Source organism: Sparus aurata, chromosome 18 (genome assembly GCF_900880675.1).
Source record: "Sparus aurata chromosome 18, fSpaAur1.1, whole genome shotgun sequence".
Lineage (NCBI taxonomy): Eukaryota > Metazoa > Chordata > Actinopteri > Spariformes > Sparidae > Sparus > Sparus aurata.
In genome coordinates this window covers 3,774,101-3,788,685 of record NC_044204.1, presented here as the reverse complement: position 1 = coordinate 3,788,685, position 14,585 = coordinate 3,774,101, and the positions used below count along the sequence as shown (strand labels likewise).

General features: G+C 41.6%; 1 protein-coding gene across 5 annotated transcripts in view; it reads left to right on the top strand.

Annotated features, from left to right (window-relative positions):
- The first annotated feature begins 1,932 nt into the window (after positions 1 to 1,932).
- The window catches only part of LOC115568377 (protocadherin-1), a 225,284-nt gene continuing 212,631 nt past the window's right edge, over positions 1,933 to 14,585 (top strand). For 2 of the 5 annotated variants that reach the window (XM_030395611.1, XM_030395608.1), the window contains exon 1: positions 2,422 to 3,138. The gene's annotated coding sequence lies outside the window, so the exon portion shown is untranslated. Of the gene's footprint in view, positions 2,120 to 2,146; positions 2,360 to 2,421; positions 3,139 to 14,585 lie in introns of those variants that run through there. The other 3 variants (XM_030395609.1, XM_030395610.1, XM_030395612.1) reach the window with 3 other exon arrangements.

The window sequence follows — 14,585 nt, the reverse complement described above, 5'->3', positions numbered from 1 at the left end:
CCACAAACATGGCAGGACATGTCACTGTGTCTCATTAAAAACACCTGTATCGTTGCAAAAAAAACACCTTGAGTTATCGCGATGTCTTGACAAAAACTTTTTTTTTTTTGGTTGCTGCAAACATGGCTGGATGTGTCTCAATTTCTCGTTAAAAAACATCTACTTTTGTCGCCAAATAACACGACTGGAAAATGTCCCAACATCTCGCCCAAATAATCAGTTTCTTTGTCGAATAACATGGCCTTCTTTCAAAAAAAATGTATGGTTTTGTCAACACAAACACAGCTGGAAATGTATCGTCAACAATAACCGGTTTTGGTCAAATAACACAGTTGGAAACATCTGTTATATTGCAAAAATCCTGGAGTTATCCAGACGTCTCATCAAAATTATATAGCTTTGTTGCTACAAACATGTACCGATTACTCGTTTAAAACACTTGGTATTGTTGCAACAAACACGGCTGGATTTGTCCTGATGTCTTGTCAAAAACAAATGGTTTCTCAAGCAATTAATATCTCGATTCTTATTAAAATGAACCAATGATTTCACAAGCAGCCCTCTTGTCTAGTGGTCACTTACAGCATCCCCTTCAGGTCCTGACATATAACATAAACATGGAATATTGTAGAAATGTCAAAATGATGCGTGTGACATATGCCAATTTGAACATATCTCAATTAAAGAACATCAGGCTACTTGTTATTCAAATTACTCTTATACCAGTGCTTTATGTACATGTACCTTCCACTTTATGGTACTTTATTCTTCTTTTCCACCCCTTTTCAGAGGGACATATTGCAGACGCACTTTTAACTCCACCACATACAGTATAATAGAGAGCTTAAGCTTCATGAAAGATAATCAACAAGTAAAAAAGAAAAGCATTGTAATAAATTAAACTGTTGAAAGCTCCACAGTGACATCAAACTTTTACTTACATGAATGCCTCAGTAATTACTAATATGCTATATGCCTACTTTTAAATAGGAAGCAGCAAACTTATGATTAATGACAATATTTGTGTGAGTCAAAGCATTCCTCTAAAAAACAAACATTATTCATTTCATATACAGCACTGTCCTTACTCTCACCACTTACTGATTATAATGATGACAGCAAGGTCAAATGCAGATAAGTAATCTCCCTATCAAGTTTCTTTAAGTCTGAACTTGTTCCAAGTATTTTGTTATCAAAAAAAAACATTTCATTTTTGTTTCTCTGGTGCGGCATCCTTTCTCCGTTCTTGGAGCAAAATACAGATCATTTCTGAAGAATCCTTGAACAGAAAAAGATACATTCAAACTTAACACTGTGGCTGTTTTTAATTTTTACGTCAGGATTTTATGTTTTGGTTCAGGCAGAAAATAACTGGTATGATTGAGATGTTTTGCTCCACCCCCCCCCCCCCCCAAAAAAAATAAAATAAAATAAAATAAATAAATAAAAAAATAGGTTTAATCAATTTTAAAGAATGCCTTTTAATTCTTTTTCAAATGATGCAAATGGATTAGCTCACTAAGCTGATGCACTGAAACTGAGTCGGCCATATGCAAAAAAAACCCCAAACATAATCCATATGTTTTGTGTCTAATATCACAGCACAGTAAGCTGCTTTGAATAACATCCCTCCACCACATGCTGTGTGGTGTTCACCAAACAGCCACTGTTGTAATATCAGCCCTAATATCTGTATATTTTAATATACAGACTCCATTTTGTTGTGCTTCCCCCTGCTCTCCCTGCTCGTCAGTGGCGGGAAAAGCCTGCTCTCTGACTGAGCGCGAGCGCTCTGGCCGTCACGTGCCGCTTTTCGCCTGTAGGTGGCGCTCAGAGCGCGAGGGACGGCCGCTTCCCGCCACTCAGCGGCAGGACGGAGCGGGCGAGAGAGGCAGAGAGACATAGAGGCAACATGGCTGAAGGAGGAGAGAGAGAGAGAGAGAGACTAACATGGCTGAGGGATGAGAGAGAGAGAGAGAGAGAGAGAGAGAGAGAGCGATGACAGAAAAAAAATTTAAAGATGGAGAAGCATCGAAACATTTAAATTGTTGTATGTGTTGAGGAAAGGGAGGGAGAGCAGAGAGGTTTTGACGGTCGAAATCACACAGTATGGCGGCTGGTGAGTGTTAATCAATTTAAGCGCAGTTTATGTCATTTTAAGTGATGGATAGTCGGACCTGTGACTCTGAGCTGACTCCGCCGCACACACTCACAGTTTGACGGGTGGAGACAGAAACACACTCAGGCACTGGTTGGTCATAAATGGCGTGTAGGAGAAGTCGCCATAGAGAGAAAGAAATGACAGAAAATGTTGGGAAATCCACGAACTTGTTGGGGAGGATGCTCTACCGCCTCCACGGTACAGTGTATGGAGAGTGTATGGGGGAGGGAGGGAGGTAGAGACCGTGAGGGAGGAGGGAGGAGGGAGGAGGTTGCTCCAGCTCCAGCGCAGTCGTTTGGACTCACTCCACTTTCTCCTCACACAGAGTGCAGCCGCGCGACCTGCTCCGTGCCGGACCGGTAGGCGGACAGAGTTTGAAGCGGCAGAGCGGCGACAGCGCGTCGGGGTGGAAACTAACCGAACGACCGCTGTTGGCAAGTCCCGGACCTACCGGACCCAGTGTTTCTTGCTTGGTTGATTTTTAACCGTTTTTCTCCCTTTTTTTTTCTCCCTCCCTTGTCCCGGTGCTCCGTCCGCTTCCAACACCATCACCACCACCACCTCCTCCACCTTCACTGTCTCCAGGAGGATGCTGTCGGTACAAACCGCCCAGTGGTAACTAACCCGCACCCCTCCAAGGAGTAACAGTGAGTGACCCCACTCCGGACGGGTCTTCCCCCGGCTGGGCTCCAGCTCCAGCCTCGGAGAGGAGAGGAGGGTTGACGCGCAGCAGCTCTGGTCACGACAGTAAAACTGGACAGAAATTGTGAGAGGATTTGGAGGAATAATTACCCCTGCCTGTCCGACTGGATTGTTTGAGTTGTTATTAGGTCTCTTTTTCAGCGTGGATTGTTAATTTCGGGGTTTTTTCCCCCTCCCGGAGGTTTGCTCCGCCTGGGTTACCGAGGAGGAGCGGAGCCTGTAGCTGGGCTGGAGCGCTCAGAGCTGGGGAACCGCGCGGCTCTCACCCGGTCCAGGTAGGAACTTCTCACCGCAGACCCAGTGCACACATAATTATAACCCTACATCTTTACATAACACCTCCAGTGTGGCAGATTTAACACATTTTCATGTGAATCCTGCTGTAGGTAAACTGCCCTGTCGGAGACGCTTTACGCACGATAATAGGAGGACTATATTCACTTTATTTTAAATCTCGCCTGCATGAACACTTGCGCCTTAATTAAAAAATACACCCGGTGGAGCATAAATCTCTGCAGGCGCACTAACGATCGAGCAGCTGCTTTTATTTATTTTTTTTTTATTTTTTTTTTTACACACTTGTTGTCCAGATAAACCCATTGAAAACGAATGAATGCTCATATTCGGAGCCTAATCTCCTCTGATGGGTATTTTACCTATATTACACTACAGTGCTATTGATCCGTATCGATCCCCTCCGTCCTCAACATTACCTCAACGTCTGTCAGTAATAAAATACAGCTTCCTGTGGGTCAGTCCGGGCTTCCCAACCTCTCTCCAACTGAAAAATCACTACAGTAAATCCAGCTCAATGCGTTTCAGGATGGAAGTACAGTACAGCTCCCTATAACGCGTATAGGAGCATCATCACAGTGGGGTTTCATTATGGCTCCATCTGAGGCGCTAAGAGTTCTGCAGGGACTCTCAGTCTATAGAGAGCAGAATATAAAATGGCAGTAAAAAGAAGAAGCTCATCATTATAATCAGAGGTTTGTCTTCCCACTGTAATATTAGAGCTAATCTGCCTTCAGGGACTCCCAGGGCGACTTGAAGCAACAATACAGCAGTCCATTCTTCAGAGGCTGCTCATAAACCAGTAAGGCGAGGGAGTATCTCTCTACATATCTGTTTCTTTATTGCACCTGAGGCCTCACGGGCACCTGTAGCATCAGACTTTTTGCTGTATGTTCAGTTAACATGAGCTCAAATCCAAATAAAGGTGGAGGGGACAGGTGGAGATGATAATCCACCACCTCACAGCGACTGAGCGAGCGCACGTCACCAGCCGGGAATCCAGTCCGTCCGGTCCCTCCGGTCTCCCGCTCTCCGGTCCTCTGCTACTGCTGTGGAGAAAGAGGATGGGCGTTCGACCTGCTCTACATGATAGGGAGGGAGGGAAAGAGCGAGAGAGAGAGAGAGAGAGAGAGAGGAAGGGAGGGTGAGGGGGAGTCGGGTATTTACATGCAAACTGCATCTGCTGTTCCCTGACAGAGAGTGAGCTGTAGTAAGGAAAAAGCCACCACCACCGCTTCTCAGACGTCCCTGTCAGGAGCGCCGTGTGTGCAAACGTTCTGCTGATGTTCTGTGGAGCACTCAAGGGGAACTTGCGGTTTTGATTCCTGCAATTGACCTTTGACCCTGTTCCCCATTTCCCTGTCACCTCCATCTGATAATTTCTTGTGAAGCACTTGTGACAAAAAGACAGTAAAACTGATCTGATGTTTCGTTAGATGAAACCAGCTCAGCAGGGCTGGTGTATATCCTGAAGCAGGCTGTAAGTCTTCAAGTCTGTAAAAAGGATGTTATCTTGTTTATTTTTGTGAAAGAATTTTCCTCAAAAAAGCTCTCAGAGCTCCAGAGTGTGGTTCCTTCTGTGCTCTCCTACTGTAAACGTATGTTCAGGTTTATTTTGCGGTAGAAGTGGGTGAGTCTCTCAGAGGTTTGCGGCCACTTTGGATGGCGGACCCTGCCGTCACCCAATCTCCTGCTGCCGCGGTGTCGACGGGCGAGGTCTGAGGTCTGATACCAACCTTTGGGATCCCTCTCTGCCTCCTCTAATTTGTAGGAGCATCCGTCCAATTCTGACCAGATAAAACAACAAACCGCACAGTCGTTCATCCACGGTGGCTCTGCGGAAGGGTTAGGCGGTGTGAGGTGGAGGATTAGCCAGCGGGGAGAGGAAGGGGAGGATGAGGAGGAGGTGGAGGGAGGTCGAACAGAGTCCGTTCTGCACATTTCAGCGTAAAAATTGAAGATCTGAGCGAGCTGTGTCGTTAATGCCCGTCATTAAAATGGGGAGCTGGGTGAGTGGAAATGGGTTTGGTGTGTGAAATGGGAGCGCACACACACACGTTCATATCCCCGCTCTGCAGAGAAAGGCGTCCACGCTCCCGATTACAGAGTTTTCACGGCGGGTTTGGTTCAGGTGTGACAACAAGAAGTCAGAATGAGGAGGCCAAAAACTCACAGAGGCAAAATTATAGTGTTTGTACATACAATCTTTTTGTTTACTTGAATTTGTAATCCAACATTTTTTTCCTTTTGTCGTTACTATGTACCTTTCTCGAGCTGGTATTGGAAAGCTCTGGCATCTAAAAAAACATTCTCAAACACACACAGATTTTTGAAGGAAGTTTGGCCGCCGGTGATTATTTAGATGATTGCAATATGATTCACAATTACTAGGATGATCATTTTTGCATCACAATTTTAATTTTCACTGATAAAATATTAAAATCTTGAAGTTGTGACATCTGTTTGGATGTTTATGTATTTCTTGGTCCATTTTTCATCCATACCAAAAACACAGAACCTACACACCAATTAATTATGTTCAGGTGACCTAAACACCTGGTTAGACAGCGTTCTCAAAGATTAAACCACATATTGGTTTAAACACAAAAATGCATAAATTCATTGTGTACTGGTTGTAAAAAGCATGCAATAGCTACCCGATTTATATCTGAACGTTCTAATCGACAGCATGACAGCAACCACGTCTGATGTCATCCACTCGAGGCAACTGTCATCATTTTGATAGTTTGATTTAAAACAAAAGAAGAGTCATGGAGGTCGCTAAAACCATTAGAAATCATCCTGAGGGGATCACGTACATCCACGACCAGCTTCATGGAAATGTGTCTGTGGGTGGCAGACAGACACACATATGTTGTCGTTTCCGGCTGTAAAAGCAACTAAAAGCATCTTTATTGAGCCAACGTTATATTGCTCTATTGATTTTTTTTTTTTTTAAGCCAGTCGATAGAAATGAGGGTTGCAGGCAGTTAGACGGTCTGAAAACCCGCTGCCTGCTCACACTCTGAGCGCCAGGTGTCATTTCACACCAACATGCAAAACACACCCCTGCATATTTACAGTAGATGATGCATGAGCAGCTGTGCAGCATCTATTTTTTTTACTTAAGCTGCAACTGACAGCTCTTTTTATCATCGCCTCATCTTTCAGGCATTTTTTAAGCATAGACAGACATCTTGTTTCGTCCAAAACCGACAGATATTTGATGTACAGTGATACGAGATCAACATGTTTTCTTGGTAGCCACAAATGATTCATCGATTATGTAAATTACCGCTGGTTAATTTTTGCTTGATTCATTGTCTTCAACACTAATCAGTTGAAACGCTTCATCAGCTGAGACTGATACGACAGAATGGAGCTGAGGCTGTAATATACGCAGGTGCAGTGATGTGTAATCTTTGTATTCAGACAGTAACAAGAAACAATTTTCAGTATTTTTATTGTAAGAGATTTGAGTTTCAGATAGTCTCTGTGGTCACTTATTCTTGATAACCAGAAGGGACTTTGGCATTGGATTACTCATAAATTACACATTAAAGGAGAACTTCGGTCGATTCAAACATGCAGCTTCATTGCTCAAGCTACCTTTGACTTGCCAGTACCGAAGACGCGAACACATTTGGTCCAACCATTACAGAGCTCCGTAAACGCAGATTTAGCATTGAACGCTAACAGCATGGGGTCAGAACTTTACACTGTGTTTTAAGCGTCTTAACATGCTCCACATCTCACACCAAAAGTTATGCAACATCAGCAGACACCTTACAACACAGCACTGTAGCGTGTATGACTCAAAATGAATAAAAAAGTAGTTAAAACAGTGTGTTTGTGCAAGCAGCCACGTACCTGTTTGTTGACATCCGCGCCTTCCGGTAGCTAGACCAAACTAGTCAATCCGTCGAGCGTGCGCTTACTCCCTCACTGGCGGAGACGGAAACGTAATCCAGCATTTTCGTGTTTATGTTCATAATGTACATGTCCATGCTACAGCCTGTCATGAGCCATGAGCCTTACAATAGCCTGTTAAGCCTCTTAAGTGCACACTCGATGGATATACTAGTTTGGTCTAGCTACCGGAAGACGCGGATGTCAACAAACAGGTAAGTAGCTCCTTGCACAAACACACTGTTTTAACTACTTTTTTATTCAGTTTGAGTCATACACGCTACAGTGCTGTGTGCTAAGGTGTCTGCTGATGTTGCATAACTTTTGGTGTGAGATTTGGAGCATGTTAAGATGCTTAAAACACAGTGTAAAGTTCTGACCCCATGCTGTTATCTGTCAACGCTAAGTCTCCGTTCTCCGTTCACTCAAGTGTAATGGCTGGACCAGATGTGTTCGCGTCTTCGGTAATGGCAAGTCAAGGGTAGCTTGAGCAATGAAGCCGCATGTTTAAATCGACCTAAGTTCTCCTTTAACTGTACCTCATAGTATTTTCTACATATAGTCTAAGAAGTTCCAAATCGAAAAGATAAAAAACTCATGGACTACTTATGGAAAAAACCCTGTCTTCGGTAATATCAATACTGTTAAGTATTCCGGTACTATGAATGTTCTCCGTGATGACCTGTTAATGTCTAGATGTTAAATATCTTGCTCTGATGCAGTGATCGCAACAGTTTTTGGCTCAGCGACTTTGGTTAAGTGGGTGTGTTGATTAGAGTTCAGCCTAAGGCTGCAACTAACAATTATTATTATTATCTTCTTGATTCATTGATAAGATGTCTGGTCTATAAATAGTCCACAAGTTATGAAAAGTGTTGATCGTTTTTTCATCCTCTAATGCCTTGTTTTTTCTAAAAGCCAAAGATACCCAGTTTACTTTCATCAAGGAGATAGAAACCAAAAATATTCACATTTAAGAGGCTGGATTCAAGCATTTTGAGCTTTTTCTTATGATAAAAAATATTCAAACTGATTATCAAAACAGTTCGCAATTAAATATGAGATCTGTGCAGATGTGGGGTCCAACCATGTCTAAATGCAAAAGACTGTATATATGTTTTGAAAGACTTAGCATGAAGTCACGATAATTTTCGCCATTACGTCCAAGTTTAACCATCAATATCAGCACATCAATAAATTCTTAAGATACCTTAATTAAACATTAAGTTTTGATTAACATTTTTACGTGACAACAAGATTTATTTCCAAGGGTCAAATGTTGTCCAAACACAGGCAGATGTTCAAAAACTTGCTTAAATAACAAAATTCTAAAATCGGCTGAAATTTTGAATGAAGTCTGGTACTATCTGATCAAAGAATAAGTAAACAAATGCAGGGCTTTTGACTTTTTCTTTATAAAAAGTACACATCATCTTTTGCTCTCTCAATTTGGTATATGAATTTAATTCACCGTGCAGTTTATTTTTCAACTTCTAAACGTCCCACTCAGTACATATCTTCTAATAACATTTTTCAACTTTATTTTGTCCCCATCCTCCTGCCATAGTCTGACATGTGGAATAAATATGTTACCGTGGATTTAAAAAGCAGTGTACTGATGACGCCTGATCTTTACTTCATACCAGCCTGCTGTTCATCTGCCATCCACTCCCATAATCCCCTTCTGCTGCTGCTGCCAGTGGATCAGCGTGTGTGTGTGTGTGTGTGTGTGTGTGTGTGTATTAGAGGTTAGACAGTACTTCCTGTCAGTAGAGGAAGGACAAACGTTTGATCCCTGATCCGGTCAGTCCTGACACAGTGCCTGTGAGCAAGACGGAAACAATACACCGAAACCAGTCATGAAAACATTAAAACCAGTGAGTCACTTCGCAGTAATCCAGAGTTTCCCGTCTGACAGTAAAATGGCCGTCATGTGAAGCCGTGTCACAGCAGTGTCGCCTTCTTCTCATATCAGCATGCACACCTGATAGCATTCACTGCCGATGCAGAATATTTACACAAGGTGTGTCAGATATGAGACAACACCTGCTGCCCTGAGAAAGTCTTTATTACCAGTAATACATGTGTGGAAGCAGTTTATATGATTGTCAGTGTATCAACTCAGTGATATAATATTTGTTTTAGTGTTCACCGCTTGTGACCATTGGCTGATATCATAACTGCATTATTATCTTTACCATTTTGATTTGATTTGATGCTGTCAAACATCGGATGCCAATTCCATATTGCAGTTTATAGTGATTTATTTACTTTTTAAAGATTAGACTGTGAGAAAATATGTAATCATACGCATTTAGAAACTGTATACCTTATCATATTTTCAAAAACAATGCACATCACATGTCGGCCAGTCTTTCTGAGATTCACTTTGGCATAAAACAAGTGGAAAATGAAATACTATTTGAAGTAAAATGCTACATTTAGCTGGACCTGTTCACCAAGCCCGTACTATCAGAATAAAAAATGATAATTTGATGTTAAACATGCAAAGAAAAATGTAACGTTTGTTTAATTTTGGTGATCGGTTGATGGTAATTCACATTATGTTTTAGCATCAAGCTAACGGACTAAGCACTTTTGATGGGTAACATATTGTATCGGCAAAACATTTCCATCAATATCAATTTTTTTTTACTATTATCACAACTTAGACTTGTTAAACAGATGTGAACGATTTTGCCTTTAGACATGGTTTGACATCATAACCTGTATCTGCAACAATCAATCGATTAGTTGGCTGAGTTAATCTGCATTTATTTTTTGATAATTGAATAATTGTTTTGAGTAAAAAAGTTAATAATTCTCGGATTTCCGCCTCTTAAATGTGAATATTTTCTAGTTTCTTCCTCCACCATGACAGTAAAATGAATATCTTTAGGATATATGGACCAGATAAGATGTCTGAGGGCGCAAACAACTGATCGATTAACTTTTTCAAACACGTCTCTGGCATTTCTGCACATGTAAACAGATGTCGCTAACCTAAACTCACACACACCCACCGACACACACACACACACATACACACACACAGATGGTGTCAGGAGGCAGACCGGCTCAGGCAACAGTTGGCTGCTGCATCTGAATAGGGAGGATGTGTGTGTGTGCTAATCTGAATCAAACAATGGTGGTGAATGGAGTCATTAGAGTAATCCCCTTTGTGCTGCAGGGCGGGGGGACCACACACACACGCACACAACGCACTCACGCCACACTGGACCGTCCAGAGAGCTCACCTGGACCATGAACATGCCGTCCTTGTGAGATCTGAAAACATCAAAGCATCTTTTGATTTGTGTGTGTGTGTCTGTGTGTGTGTGTGTGTGTGTGTGTGTGTGTGTGTGTGTTATATTTAATTTAAGCGAGAGTCTGGTATGTGTGAACTCCACATTCAGGTTACTAGAGTTTATATAAGGAACACACACCTGCAGACACACACACACACACACACACCCTGATATAAAGTTACTCACCTGTGCTTGTCGGGCTGAAACTTTCAGAACTCGTTTCCAGTTTGGCTGCTGGATAGTTTTCATATTTTAATGGTTTGTAATTGGTCTGATGAGGTTTCTGTGTAATTATAGTAACAAATTAGTGCAATTAAAAATGATGCCAACAGATTATTCAACCTTTTATGTAACACAGACTACTTTATTTGGTTTCTGTCACACAAACATGTTCACATCAAGAATATTGCACTAATTAGGTGAAATAAACCACAGCAGGCTGGTGTGATTTTATCATGTTTGTCAGTGATTTTACTAAACTAATGAAGAGTTTTTTGGTTTTTTTATATATCTTTGTATATTGCATGCTGCGTCAGAGCAAAAGTAGCACGTTTTAAAAGTACATCCTAAAATGTCTAAAGTATAGAATTGGCAAAATGTACACGGGACTCGGGTACTATCGGAACAAAAAAAGAAAATGACATTCTATGCAGACTTTTAATACCAATAATACCGTGGAACAGTGATGGAATGTAACTAAGTACATTTACTCAAGTACAATTTGAGGTCATGTCGCATCTAAGCTGCAGTGAAGAATATGATGTGGTGACATTGGGGGCGGGACTTATGTAAAGGAACCAATGGGCTGTTTGTCATGGAGATAAAGGCAGTAGTCAGTCAACGCTGTAGATGCTCAGTTCAGCAGAGAGAAGAAGAAGAGCAGCAGCTCATCTCAGGGGATCTTTAGAGTTTAACCGGATCAGTAGTCCAGTTCTTCAGGTCAGTAGTCCAGTTCACGGGTCAGTGGTCCAGTGTCATGTTCTCTGGTTGATATTTTCAAGCATATTTAAAAATGATTTGGTGATTAAGTGATTGTTATGATAGAAGTTTAGTTTAGTGCTTTAATATCTGAAGATATATTCGTGGAACAAGCTGTTTGTTTTGATTGCGATAGATAGATAGATAGATAGATAGATAGAACCAAAGTAGAAGGGGACTTGTTTTGAATTGTAAAAAAACACAAAATGGCTCCATACAGACTGACAAACATAATCAAAGTCTGCAGAAGCCCAGAGATCCCAAATTGATTTAAAACTTGTAGTGTTTAAGATGAAATCTTCACTGTTGCTGCTAATCTAAAAGCGACAACTAGGCTTCACCTGAGTGTCCGTCAGCATGGCAGGGAGGAGATACTGACTGAATCGTCATTTTTGGGTGGACTGTTCCTTTAAGTTTGTTATAGAGTATTAAAAGTGTTGCTGTGACATTTACAGCCGTGTTGTAGGTTAACGTTGTGTGATGTCGGGGCAGCTGCAGCTCTGTACTTGTCTTTCTAATGTAATGTAATGTACAGTAGTTAAAGTGTGTGTGGGACATTAACATGGACATACACTCTGAATATCAATAGTGAAAGCACACACACACTCAGTGGGAGGTAACAGGGCCATTGAGCTGCTTTGTAATGTACAGACGAGCGTCGCTGTCTGGACACGCCCTCTCTCTCTCTCCTCTGTGTCCTCTATTATGAGTCTTTGTCTCTCGCCCGTTCCAGGAGTCAGACCCTCAAACAGTTACTGCCCGGCTGCTTACACATGGAAATGTTACTGTCCTCATACAGCCCTCTCATGTCTTTGTATTTGAACACACACACGCGCACACACACACACACACACACACACACTCGTTCCAGCTGCTCATTGGCACACACACATAAACACACACACAGATTGGCTGGTTGATGAGAAAGTTTCTGACTGTGGGAAAAAGGACGAGCTGGACGATCTCCGGCTCACCCGACTGTCCCCGAGGAGACAATGCACACACACACACTCACACACACACACACACACACACACACACACACACAAGAGCATACACTACATGTGAACAAACATGTTTCTTCTCACGACCCTGCGAGCTTTTTAAGGACACTCTGATTCCATATGTTAACGTTTTACGCTACAGGCCTCATAACTCACATGTCATGTTATTAGCTCACAAGCTGCATTCAAGTCAAGTTGTGGAGTTCAGTATTGCACAATTTTCTGTTTTTAAGAGCTCCAAATGGATTATCTCTGATCAAATGTCTAAATATTGAGACAATACTTTTGGGATGGACCTCTTCAGTTGGATGCTTACAAGGCTTGGTTTTGAGATTTGGTACGTTATTTGGAACAGAATGCGTCTGTAACTGACACAATTTTAACTTGCAAGTGGTCTGGTAAGATTTGTTATGTTTTGTTCTCAGTCATCAGCTTTTAAACAAAGCTTGAGTTCAGGCAACATTTAACATTTGCAAACGACTTTTTTGTTGAAAAACATCTTTTGTGTCACAGAACAATGTGGTGGAAGTGGAAGTAACAAAAAGGTTGTAGTGACGAAAGATTTACTTACCGTAAGTAATATATGAATATATAATTTGTAGGGCTTGGTTTGGAAAAAAAAACAAAAAAAAAACACTTTCTTGATTCAAATCAATCTTCAGGTTGATTTTTAAATATGTGCCTTTTCCTGTGGATTCAGGACAGAAGTTAACGCTCACCCAGCACCAATTGTGGGCAGATTTTCTGTTTTGAAATCTACATTGCTTTGTACACCACAGCTCCACCGTGCCAACAATGCATGGTGCATTCAAGTGTGACTTTTAACTCAGAAATCTATATTTGAATAACCAGGAAGATTGAGGAAACAGGAACTCTTCTTTTTTTCTTAATTCCTTTGTTGAAGTACATAGGCTAACATCTGTCATAACACAACAGTAACAGCATGCCATTCATTTGGTTTTGGGCAGACTTCAACCACCAGGTAAGAGGGGTTCTTCTACAAGTTACAGCATAAACTCAGATATCAGACATCAGTGGCGATACCCAGCTCTATACCATTGTTTAAAAAAGTGTAGTGACCCCATTAGCTTCCCAGCCAGACACCCTGAGTTTTAGAAACTCAAACTGTGCAGCCAAACTTTATTTAAGATTCTAGAGTAGATCCAACTGTCTGCACTGACACCAAATGTGTCAGGCTGTCTGAAATGATGCACAGGATGTGTAGAATATTTCCTTTAACTGGAATGATTCAGCCTTTAGTTTGAAGACTTTGTGCAGTCAAACATAAAGAATATGCAATATAAATGTGACTGTCAGACCGAGAAAAATAAGGTCACATCGCTTCATCCTGCATCGCAAAATCCTCCTGAAAGCGTCCTTTCTTCCCTCATGCGGTGTGTTTCCTGGTTTATATTAACCTGTAGGCAAAACATGAGGTCAGTGTTACACTAACTTCTCTTTCAGGACGCCGCCACCATGGTGTGAGGTTTCATGTTAACATACAAGAAAACTCATAGTTTATGTTTTTGGCATTTATCATTGATACAAAATGTACGTCAACAAAATCAGTCAGATATCATCTAGTTAGAGTGATTAGGGATTCGACTAATGATTATTTTCAATTTTAGTGCAAATTGACGTTTTAATATTGCTCCTTTTGTCAAACTAATAGTCCAAACCACCCATCCATCCATTGTCCCTTACTGCTTTATCCCTTTTATGGGGTCGCGGGGGTTTTGCTGGAGCCAGTCCCAGCTGTCTCTGGGCGAGGGCAGGGTACACCCTGGACAAGTCGCCAGCTCACCGCAGGGCACAGTCCAAACCCCAAAGACTATTTGTACACTGTCATAAATGTAAAGAAAAACAGTAAATCATCACATTTAAGACACTGGAAGCGGACAATGTTTGCTTGAAAGATAATCAAAATGATGAAACAATTGTGAAAACCGTTGATTCATTTACTTTTGATCCCAATCAGTGGCGGTTCTAGACCAGTTTTAATAGGGGGGCCAGGTTGGGGCCGGCTTTTTTGTTAGGGGGCACATACAACCCAGAAAAAAGGACAAATCCCTCATTCAGACAAAGCAGTGTTTACAATTTCAGCAATTTGATTGGGCAGTAAACTGCTGAGACACTTTATTTCTGCCTTTCCCTTCAGAACAAAATCATTGCAAGAAATCTGTCATTTTGTTATTAATGCTGACTCCCTGTCAGGGGGGCCACAGGGGG